This window comes from Paramormyrops kingsleyae, chromosome 9 (genome assembly GCF_048594095.1).
Source record: "Paramormyrops kingsleyae isolate MSU_618 chromosome 9, PKINGS_0.4, whole genome shotgun sequence".
NCBI classification, from domain to species: Eukaryota; Metazoa; Chordata; class Actinopteri; order Osteoglossiformes; family Mormyridae; genus Paramormyrops; species Paramormyrops kingsleyae.
In genome coordinates, this window is record NC_132805.1 from 8,723,542 (window position 1) to 8,735,625 (window position 12,084).

At 44.6% G+C, this 12,084-nt stretch overlaps 1 long non-coding RNA gene across 1 annotated transcript in view; it reads left to right on the forward strand.

Annotated features, from left to right (window-relative positions):
• Positions 1-9,475, forward strand: part of LOC111848859 (uncharacterized) — a 29,926-nt gene extending 20,451 nt beyond the window's left edge. Inside the window, exon 4 of the long non-coding RNA XR_002839407.2 lies at positions 8,421-9,475. This is a non-coding gene — a long non-coding RNA (uncharacterized lncRNA). The remainder of the gene's footprint in view (positions 1-8,420) is intronic.
• The last annotated feature ends 2,609 nt before the right edge of the window (positions 9,476-12,084 follow it).

Sequence of the window (12,084 nt, forward strand, 5' to 3'; positions counted from 1 at the left end):
CCCACTCTTTCCTGAGTACTGTCCTCTGTCTTCCAGGAAAAAGGCACCGTCCTCCAGAACCAGGCCACAGCCCAGACGTTTTCATTTTCTGTGCAGATGAAATTCGGCTTTTTGGGAATTCCGTAATGAAATGTTCTTTTAGATGCCGACCCATGGAAACCATCATTGTCCTTTAGCGTTTCGGTTACTTGCTGTGTTGTCGGACTGCGGTGGATCAAGTGCCTGTCGCTACCATTGAGCTACTAATGTGCAAAAAAAAACACATTTTGCAGGGGCAGAACGACCTTTCGTTCATCTGCAACGTGTTCGGTCCACCTTTGAGCTCCATCCATCATGGATGACCTCACTGCGAAGCGTTGCGGCAGCTGCCAGGCTTTTCTTCATTTCTTGAGGTGTACTTGGGCTGGGGCTCCTCAGTGTTGGCCCCAGTGTAGCACTTGGTAGCGAGTGTTGGATGGGAGTTCAAGTCAGTTTGAATTACTGCTGCAGACCCGCATCTGCCCTTCTGCCCTCTTTAATTTGAGGCTGCTTGCAGAAAAACTCTTGCAGATGCACACGTTGGAAGGCTGCTGACCGTATTGTCGCAGAGTTTGCCAAAGTGTCTTCAAACTGTTCTCTTTCCAAGGATCTCTTTTCTTAAAGGGCCTCAGTTCAGATAGTACAAGCAGCAGAAGACGTCGGCCTCATCAATATATCAACCAAAAATATGCAAATAGATACGATATCCAAGAACTTCACACTTTTTATTATTATTATTATCTTTTTGATCGGGTGAAATCTGGCCTTGTGTTTTTCTTTCCAAAAAAAATGTTGTGAACCTTAGCGGGAGTGGAAGAAAGGCTGATTAATTAAGGCACCTCAGCTCATGCCTCAATCACCCGCGTGGCTGCAGAATACATTAAAATCAACTCCGCTGTCTAGTTCCAGTCTGAACAACTTTGACATCACATCCTTCCAGAAGAGGTCCTTCTCTGCCATTTTAGGCTTTTCACACCCTCCTAACCCCCCACCCCCACCCCAATCCAATCTTCAGTCGTATGTTTTTCACATTTTGGGGGCATTAAGTTCAGATCTCGCCAGTCAGGGCAGTGCTAATTCACTCGTCAGGCTGACCCCCCCCATCTTGATCTCCATATGCCTCACTGAATGAGTTATTTTGCTGTTTTCACTTCCAACCAACACAACTTAAGTCTTCACCCCGGTTTTTATGGGAGCACTTCATGGTCGTGATGGCTGCTAAGGCAGGGGACAGAGTTCAGCACTATATTACAAAATGCTTTTATTGATTGTTCCTTTTAGCTAATTGGATTGTTTTGACACTTTTCGGTTTTCTTCACACTTTGTATATGTTTCACATTTACCTTTATGATGCAATATCCAAGTGGAAACCCAAGGACCATGACAGACAGTCTCAGCATTAATAAGAGGGTTCATAATAAGAAGTTTTCAGCTACCCCCCGCATTAAACTGTTCTGCTTCACATTGATTGATAACAAGACTGTCCAATAGCATGACCACAAGACATCTGTCCGTCACTCAGGAAGCACCCGCCCCATCGTGATGGGGTGCTGTGATTGGTGGATGCGCTGGAGGGAACACAGGCTGTTTATTCAGCATTTAGTTGGACCTAGGCAGGACCAAATTTCACATGATATCGTCATTTTTATTCAATGTAATTATTACATAGTGCTATTAATACTGATTTAACAAACCGGCATCATTTGCTTATGACTGCACATTAAGCTGTCGGGAAGTTCACTCATCCATCCCATTTCAAGAACCACATATCCAGGACACAGTGAATCTGGAATCTGTCCCAGCATGCACCAGGCACAGGGTAATGCTGCAGGTTGAGGGGCAGAGGGCCGCCTCCGGGGGTTGTTGGAGGTGCGGGACAGCAGGTTAACCAAACACAAGGACTCGATTACAGACAGTGCAAAATGGGGACGAGGCCCCTTTAGCAGAGCCAAACCAAAACACTGCGAACGCTAACTAGTAAGACCTTAAACTGAAATAAACACAGTGACCAAAAGAAAAACAATCAACCCTGGAGCTTAGTAACCAGCCTTCCTAAACACTTCTCCCATGTCTCTTCCAGCACTCCCAGATGACCCCTTTTAATCTCTACTGACTAAGTTAGCCGATGGGGAACAGGGGAGCCTGTGGGTGTGGGGGCTGCTGATCAGTCACTCTGGAAACGCACCATGGAGATCACCCAAAGCCAAGCCGTTGCCATGCCTCCCGCTTGCTCTCAGTATGGTATGCCGTAACTGGAATGCCAGTCCAACAAAATGAGTTATAGATGAAGAATGCAACTACACTTAATTGAAGACATGCCATTGTCAGCCTTCAATATTCAAGGAAAATGTTTTCGTTGACTACGTGTTCTGTTTTCCTGTGGTTCTGGTTCTAGTTTCTTCTGCATGACTTCCTTTCAAGTGCTCAGGATGTAGAATCTGTGCCCCGGATGCTCACACTATTCTGCTTTGTGGTACCATCCTCATGACCCAAAGAGTCTCAACCTTAACCCTAACCCTAACCTTATGTCCTGAGTACCGATTCTTTCCAGGTAACTGTTTGCAAATATTGCCGTCCTAGGTTAAGTCAGGAGAAATGTCTTCATTTTGCAAAAAAGTCTGGTTGAAACACAGTGTCGTGTTCATAATGCCAAGGTGGTTCTTTCTGTCAGAGAGGGATAAGGGACTTCTTCCAAACTGTCATGTAGTTTAAGGTCTTCACATTGATACTTTCCTCATGTGTTGTGGTGGGTATCAGTGGGTCCTGACAGTTTAAGTCTAGATTAACGAATGGCTGAAGGGATCAAATTCCAAAGTTTCTGTCCAAATAGATTCGTGCCCAAGAGAAGCCCAATATTTTAGAATATTTCTGTGATCCCTTCACAGGCCACAAAATCTGGCACATACATGAAAAACTTGGCAGGCAGCAGTTAGGGTTAAATTTGTTTTTGTTTAACGTATTTCTGTGCTGATGGATGTCTTATTGTCGGAGCTCCTTCAGAGCATTTTTCGGAATCGAACTGCACCTGGGATCATTTGTATCCCCAGCCGAGCAGCGCTGCCAGCCTAAGCGAGAAATAATCAACCGTATTCTGCAGAAGGAGCAGAAAATAATTCCAGCATTTTTGTGATTTTTCTGGTTCTGTAACTCGTCTAAGAAAAGTCTGCGCTAGTCATGACCAATAGGTCATGACTGTTTTGTCTTTAGCAAGTTTTTTGATTCATGGACATGGCTTGTCTGAAGCTTGTTAGGTAAGCATGTGTCTGGAGTAGGCTTGTAGACTACATGAACATATGGAAATCCATGGAATTATATGTGATGATATAGTTCTCCATCATTCCCGGTTATCTTTGTGTCATGTAGCTCTCCCAAGGTGATTTTCACAAGGTAAGGTCAAGTGTGAATGTGCTACAAGTGTAAACAGAAAATCCTCCTTGCACCGTCTCCCCTAATGGTATTATTGAGTCCACATCTTCTGTAGCAGAGCAGAAGTCTCTGTAGGGTCCGGATACAGTTGGGAGTGAACAGGTAGCCACTTTCTGCTGTGACACTTTGTGAAGACTGTCCCGGTCCTTATTTTCCACACAATGATCAAAATATTTGTCGATGAGCTACTCTGAGATCATTTAGGTTTGTTCTGGAAAAAACAAACACAAAGTTACTTATCTGTGGTCTTGACAACAGTCAAGTCAGTATACAGCGTAGGGCACTAGCACAGAGGTTTATGTGAAAAACGTACCACTAGGTCAACCCTCGAAGGTGTTTTCAGGGATAAGAACCAATCTGGAGAGCCACAGAGGTGTTTTTCCCCATGAGAACACAATCCCCCCCCCCCCCCCTTCTTCTTACTGTAAATGATGCTACGTTGATGCGGCATGCGTGTTGACCCTGCGTCAGCCGCTCGGATGTGGTCACACCATGCATTCTCATCATTATTGCTAAATTATGCTTTTATTGTAGCTTTTATAAAGCTTTACAAAATCAGCTCCACATGCTAATTTTATTGGTGGTGTTCCCATGGTTTTGAGTGCATACTTCCCCTGGTTTCATCATGCTTTCCGTTAATTTAGTTAATTTAGTTAGCATTTCTAGCGATAAACATTACATGGTCTCATCATGTAATACCATGGCGATAATTGGAAGTGTTGTGTCTCGCAAACGCCCTTGTAACAACTGCACTTTTTATTGCACTACCGTAAATAATTTTACTATTGCATGCGATGTGTTTGGGGCAAACGTGACAGAAGCTGCTGAGGGGAGAGGCAGAAAGTGATGGAGGGGTCTGGCCTGAGGTGGGGGTGAGGGGAGGGTTGTTTACAAGCTTTCCACAGTATGTTTTATGTGTTGCCCATTGACTTTTATCTATTCTGGAACCTTCTTCATCCTGTCTCTCCACATGCAAGAGGCTTCCTCATAAACATCGGAGCATGCGTGAGCCGTTAGCGTTATTTTCGCTCTCGGGGGGGTGGGGGGGGGAGAGCCACGTCTGACCCGCGGATGGCTTGGCAGGATGAGCGGCTCCATGTGTGGCATGGCGTGCCGCCAGCGGATATCGTTCGCCATCCCAATTTTCTTAATACACGTGAGCCCAATTAGCAGGCCCATCTAGCCTGGGCCCTGAGCTCCCCTCAGATGGTAAGGCTGCCCCATCCAGTCCTGGTCAGATTCACCCTCCGGGGGCAGTCGAGGACCGGGAGTCATCATCCGCCAGGCCACATGTGAGCAAGCCGCACACACAGAGCCAGGCCTCGCGGACGATGACGCCAGAACCATGGTGGGCGGCCTCATGAAGCCGTTGACCCCCCACATTAAAAAGCAGCTTCTGTCTGTATTCCACACCCCCACCCCCATTCGCCCAACCTGGGCCCCCACTTTAACCAGTCAAAGTACAAAAAAAAGACAAAAACTATGAAGATGGGATATCTCAGCCAAGCACTTATTATCAAAGAGTTATTAATACAGCTTCCCAAGAAAACATCAAAGGGACTGAGGAAGTTGTTAAAGTAACTGTTATGTGAGATAATTTAGTAGTTTAATGTGGGGTCAAGACAAACTTTTTCCTAAACAGTATCATGAAGTTTCATGGCTTTTGCTCTTGTAGTCCAAAGACCTGCAGATAGCATCCCATCCAGGGTGTAACCCTGGGTACCCTGCCACCCTGACCAGAAGATCGATGGATGGAATCTTGTGAAGGTAGATTCTACAGTGCAGAAGGAAGGATTGGCACTGAGAATCATTATCATTCGGTCTCAGAGTGTTTTCTTTCTAACTGCCTAAACAACGAAGTAGTTTTGCTATCATATCAGATGACAAATTAGCGGCAAATGTATATCGCATTTAGTGAAGTAACAGTCACATGACTGCATGTACCAGTGACACGGTGAGATGATAAGTCGTCAGCAGGCCAGCTCTTCTGGAAAACTCCGATGGAATACTCCGGTAATGAACAAACAGTGAGGAATCTCCACTGTTCAAAAGCATGGCAATGTTCCTGGAAGAGAAGATTGGACAGGCTAAATGTCAGGGCGGTTTCTGAGTTTTATTTCATTCTTTAAACAGGATTTAGACATGAAAACCTAAAACAAATTCTCATAAAACTAACATTAAAAAAAAAACATATCTGTCTAATAAAAGCTAACGATTTCATCCAGCAGAGAGCAATGAATCACGCAGAGCTGTAACCCTCCTGGGACATGTCTTCAGATCAGCAATTCACTTACCACTCCATGCTGCCCCTCATGACCGGACGGCCCTATCAATAGCTGTCAGATCCATCACCCTGTATGTTTAAGTCTTTTATTTATTTTCTTATGTACGTATTTTTTCGCTTTGGAAAGACACCTGCTGATGGAATAAATGAAAAAAGTCCGCTATCTTACGCAACAGCCTCCCTCGCAGACTGGAAACAGGCAATAAAAGGGGAAAAAAATAGAAAAGAGGGGAAAAAAAACAACTTTGGTTTTCAATGACTTTTAACGGGCAATCCCCCATGTCGGGACTGGGAGAAGACCGTTGCGTGCGTTCGTGAAAGTGCTTTTAATTACAGAAGCTGCTAGTGACTCCAAGCTTGAACAGCTACCAAGCGCTACAGCTCAGAGCTCAGAGAGGGCCAGAGGCACGGGAGGAGTCTGGGTCACAGCTCGAACCGGCAGCCGGGGACCGGGTCAGGGGCTGCATGGGGGTCCTATGTGCGGGTGCGCGTCTCACCCACGAATCCAAACAGTTATTGAGGAGGGTAAAAAATGATTGGAGAGACTTGGATTGTTATGAGATCGAATGGCATGTGGCGGAAGCAGATCTTTCTGATTATCCTCAAATGTTTGAAAGTACGGTACTTACCTGGCCTCACAGTAGAAGCTCAAGGTAGTGGGGGGGGGGGGTGCCATCTGTTCACTACCCCAAGACAGCCTAGGGCAAGGGTGGCAAACCTGGTCCATGGAGAGCCACTGTGGGTGCAGGTCTTTGGGATGGCCTCTCAATCAGCCAATAGTAAAGCAGTGGTTCTCAACTCCAGTCCTGGGGACCTTCTGTTATTGGATGACTGAGAGGCTGTCCCAAAGACCCGCACCCACAGCGGCTCTCCATGGATCAGGTTCGCCACCCCTGGCCTAGGGTCTCAGCTCCCGTGACCAAAAAAGCCATCCCAGGCTGGCGTCCGAAATTATTCCAGTCCATTGATTGCCAGTGCCTGACGCCTTGCTTTGAACCAGAGAGCCGGCTGCTGTTCCCCTGCATGATGGAGAACCGTTTTTACTTCCCTGTTTGGTATCTATCAAATGCTTTTGATCAAAGCCAACCTAAAACTGGACCTTGATTTAATATGCACGTTGCTCTCTAGAACCAGGCCTGGAAACATTTTTTACTTAACTTTACTCAATCGAGTGCCAGCTGAAGGACGTACCGAAATAAATTGGTACCTTTTGAAAGCAGTTACTATGGACCTTTCCAGCAGAATAATACCCAAAATGGAGAGTGAGCCTCGGGCCTCTTGACTTGCTGACGTGTTCTGGACAGCGTGCTCTTGTTTCATGTTCATGAGTTATCAAAGGAACCAGACCTGCTCTCTTCTAATCACCCAGCCACGGAGCTGATATCAAGCTGGAGTTAGATTCACTCTGGGCCACTTCAGGACCGCCCAAATCAGGCCTTAGGAAGCTGGGGGCGGGTGGGGGGGGGGGGCAGTTCTTTGCACTTGCTCAGATTAATGGATTCACAGTATAGACCAGGAGAAGGGAATCTTATCAGAAAGGGCTGTTGTGTGCGTTGATTTTTACTGGAACTTCAGTAGAATACTAATTCGAGGACTGATTTACTGAAGAGTTTTCACACCTGGTGTGAAGAGCTGACGTAGAGGTTATCCCAAAAACATACATACACACTGGCGTTTTGAGGATAAGATTGGCCAACCCTGGTATAGAGGTAAATGGCCCATTACTGATTATGATATTGCCATCCCTATGGATGTTATCTCCATGAAATAATTTCTCCATGTAGACCTGAAAGCATTGTGCTCATAATTTTTCCATCTAAACCTGGACAAACAGAGTCAAACAATTTACTTCACCTTAAACAGTGAAGTGCCTCTTCATTTGGTTGCCTGGCGAAGCATGTTGAGTACAGGAAACATCATTCATGCTTGTGGGGGGGGGGTGGTGACATGTCAACAGATGGTTTCCAATCAGAGATTTGAAGCGCCCCATGGACCCCTTGGCAATGCAGTGATTGGCCGGCCAAGCCGAGAGGAACCCGGGGCCATTAGGGCTGTTTATTTCACGGGGAAACTCTGAAGCGTGCGAGTCGGCCCGCTACGCACGCAGGCCTTTGAAGTCTGCACCAGTGCATGGTCTGCACATTGGACAGTTATCAGCACGCCATTAAGATGCCGTTAATACTCAGTATCTCATTAAGAGCTCATTCCCATGCGTGAGTACCGGCCCGAACGCTCATCACCAAAGCTCTGCTAGTCCACGCTAACCGATGCCTAGCAGGGTGCCGGGGGGTGGGCGGCCCACGAAGGTGACAGCTTACTGGGATGCGTTCTGATCGGCAGGCCTTGCTCATGCTAACCAGCCCCGATTATTCACCATTGCTTCATAACCCTCCATTCTAAGGACCAAGATCTTCATTCATGTCTCAGTTATTATTTTCTTGTTTCTGTTTTGTTACTGTTACTCATTACCCTGTATAACACAGGGAAGATCAGGCCTTTTTTGTCTCAGTATGCATCTCAACTTCAAATCCAGGAAATTAGCTTGTGACTTAACTTTCTACATGCAGGTTTACCAGCCTGTCCTGTTTGACCACTGCAGATAATGCAAAATGTGGTTGCATGTCTGGTATTCAGTCAACCTAATTGCTCTTATGTTATACCCCTCCATGTCTCTCTTCATTGGCTCCTGTAGGCACTGGCATCAAGTTCAAGGCCTTGGTGCTTGGTCTTGAGATCCATTAATCCTTAAGACCTACGTCCCATCTTGCCTTCTTCAGTCAGCAGACCTGTGCTACTCTGAAATCCCTCCACCATGTGAGAAGACATTTCTCATGTATGGTTCCCCGATGGTGGAATGAGCTGCTGAACCATTTCCAGTCGTCAGACTCCCTTCTCCACCTTCAAGAAATGCTTCAAGACCCATTTGTTCAAGGAAGCCCTCTACTAGCTGTATGTTACCCGAGTGTTGCACTTTATCTACTGATCTGATCAGTTGTTTTATTAGGTTCTTGCTTAGTTGGAAAGATGTACAGCTCTGACTCTGATAGCACTTACATTTGTACCTGGGCATTCATTGGAAGCTCAGCCTAGCTGCTCTTACGCCAAGTCGACTCCTTGACAGCCTTTTGTTTGCAATGTGCTGCTTGTCTCACTTCTGAGTCGCTTTGGACAAACATCTCAGCTAAATATGTCATGTAGATGTAGTAAATGTCTCAGTCTCCATTGCTCTTTCTGTCACCACACTTGCAAGAAATCTGCCAATGCTAGCTATGGATGTCTTCAGCAAAACACAGCTTTATTGAAAATCTCTTTTAAGCCTTTTTTTCATTAACAGAGTGTTCCCATTTTAATGTTACCTACACGTTGGACTGATTTTTATTTCAAACTACATTACATCAATACATACTGCTTTTGGTCAGCTAAAACTACTACAAAGATTTATGAATTATTATTAGTAATAAAATAAATACAAATATTATAATAAAAATTACATCATGACAGATTACGCTATTCTACCATAGTCATAATTTTTAAATTTTGCAGTATTTTTCAAACATTTTTCTTCTGACATTGTGACTCTTCGGAAACTACTATTCAGGAAGAGGCATTAAAAAAATATTAGAACCATAAAGTGCTTTGTATTTCAGTCTATTAGCCAAAATTTAACAACTGGAAAAAACGGGACTGTTTTCATCCATAAAATCACAAATACCTTCACCTCAAATTGATATATAAAAAAGACATTAAGGGTGTTTTTGAATGAACAGCCTGTTCCTTGGCTCTCAGGTAGTTTTTCTTTTAGGCTAAAAGAAACGCAGGTGTATACTGACACTGTCACAGGCGTCGGGGGGTGGGGGGGAAGGAATCCACTAGTCCCAAACATTTCAGTCACCTTGAAAGAGCATGTTGTGGAAGGCTTAATGGGCAATATAGAATGCAAAGGTCAGAAGGTTGGAGTAAGGTCAAAGGGTCCCGACTTGGGAAGGATGACCACCCTACTTCATAACCGTGTAACACATCCTCAGTACTTCACATGAGCTTCTTTGGATTCAAACTTCTGCTAGATAATAAGAATGGTATTTTTCACTGGGCATGTGTGAGAGAGTATTAGCATGCAAGGCATCAGTGTTGTTGCTTTATAGACCAGCAAATGTACCCTCTGGGTTGGCAAAGCTGTCTTTGTTGGGGGGTGGGGGGGGGGGTATACCTAATACTTGGGTCTCCTAAACAGAAGTACTGCACCTCGAATGAGCAAACAAGAGGATATGTTCCTTCAGATGCCAGGGTCAGTAGGGAGATGGAACCATCACGTGACCCTGTAATGTTCTGACCCACCCCCTTCCCCAGCCAGAGATAAAAAGACGAGTCCACTCTTTCCATTGTTTCAAGCAATTTTGAAGGTGAATCCTCTGCACATTGGGACAGGGAGGTGGCAGGGAGGAGGTAGTCGGTGGAGAACTCAGAGGAACAGCATTCCAGGAGCCTCCATGTCTGCCCTCAGCCTCCTGTACCTTTGGCAGACCTTCCGTGGGAAGTTCCTCACGGGGGAAGCTTGGGACACCTTGTGAGAAAACATTTACACCACTCCCTTTTCTCAGTCCATTTGCTGTTATAATCAGAAGACGAAACCTGCAGTCTAGCCACATTGTTCTGGGCAAATCTCAGTACCACATGGCCAGAGGACACCAGACAAAGCAACCAGATAATAAAGTTCCAGACGAAGAGCTGGAATGTTGGTCACCCATGAATTATCAGTGTAAAAAAATCCCCCTGCTTTTCGTGCTTCTTTTTCATAAAATTTCCTATACGTTTCTATATTCGTGTCCTCTTAAGGGCAATTTACTTACATGCATTCATTAAGGAATGTTCTTTAACTGGAAACTGGAGAGATTTTGTATCAAGGCACACTTGGACCGACAGAAAAAATTCTACTTTTCTGTTTTTTCCAGTTTTATCCCTGCCAAAATACAGGCTTTCTGAAAACGCAATTTCATGCCTTGAAAATTGACACAGTTTAGCTTCTAGCTGGTTGAATGTTACAGGTAAACTTTACCTGTCATTTTCAGTATGTCACTCTCAAATTTGACCGCAAAGGTTAGAAAGTTGTGGCCCATGCTTAAACCTTCCACATCAAGGATATGTTTTACAGTAGAAGGTAAACGGCATTTAGCTGAGCTATCAATGAAAGTCTGCTGCCTGCTTCTCAAAGAGTTACCAGCTTGAGGTTAATTAATGTCCCATAGATCTTTGTTCCTCACAGACAGGCTTGTCAAACAGAAATCAAAGATTACTGTGAATCAACGTTAAAGCTGGGAGGTAAATTAAAAAGTCTTAGTATTCAGGCCGTATCAAGGGGCCGATGCCCTTAATCTGATGACAGGAGACGAATGAATGAACGCTGTTTTGTGAATTTTTGTTCTTGTATTTGACATTTCTTCTGGAGGAAACATCTGCAGCAGCTTCCACCTTCCGGAGAAATTTATTTTCATTTACATTTCAAGCCACAAGAAAATGCAGAAGGTGTTTTTCAGGGCAAGAAAAGAAGAGGGCCACTCATCCCTGTGTGCTAAACACGCGACAAATCCAAAGAGCCGTGAAACAGCCAAGTCTGGAGAGCCACATCGAGCTCCGTACGGAAAGACACTCCCCAAATGGCTCTGTGAAGCAGCGTCACTGTGGGACGAGGTCGTCTCACCGGCTTCTTTTACAATCCTGAGCTTTACTTCACAATATGAAGCAGCAGAAACAATTATGCGACACAACCTTGGTTTAAGTGTCTTACCATTTTGTGGAGTAGGATCAAAGGTAAATCCAGTAAACATTCAAGTAAATAAAGTATCTCTAGTTTATTTGCCCCACTAATTTTCAAGTCCTTCCAGGGGAATTCTTAGCCTTAAGTGGGAGACACACTCCCACTTAGTAAACTAAGAAGGCCCACTTACTGGATTTAAATGGGCCTCCAGACCTCTTGTATGGGTTGCAGCTACTCTCTCTAATGTGCAATAAATATTCTTTAAGTTTACATTTAATTTAGTTTTCTCCTTATTCCTCGTCCCTGTGGTCACTCTGTTTTCAGCAACAAAAAAAAACAAAAAACACTCAACAACTTAGAGCGCCTTCGAATGGTACGTTTCCCGTCAATAATGTGTTTATAAATGGTAGCATCCTCTGAACACGGCTGTAGATAACCCTATCGGATGTACCTGGTTAGTGAACATATCTGACAACTTGTTAGTATTGGAGAAACTGGTGAAAAATAATCCAAAATAAACACTCAAAAGAAAAAAAAAAAAAAGTTAAGCTTCTTTTTTTTGAGAGAGAGAACCAGGAACAGATGTCTGATTTGGCGGAAGAAT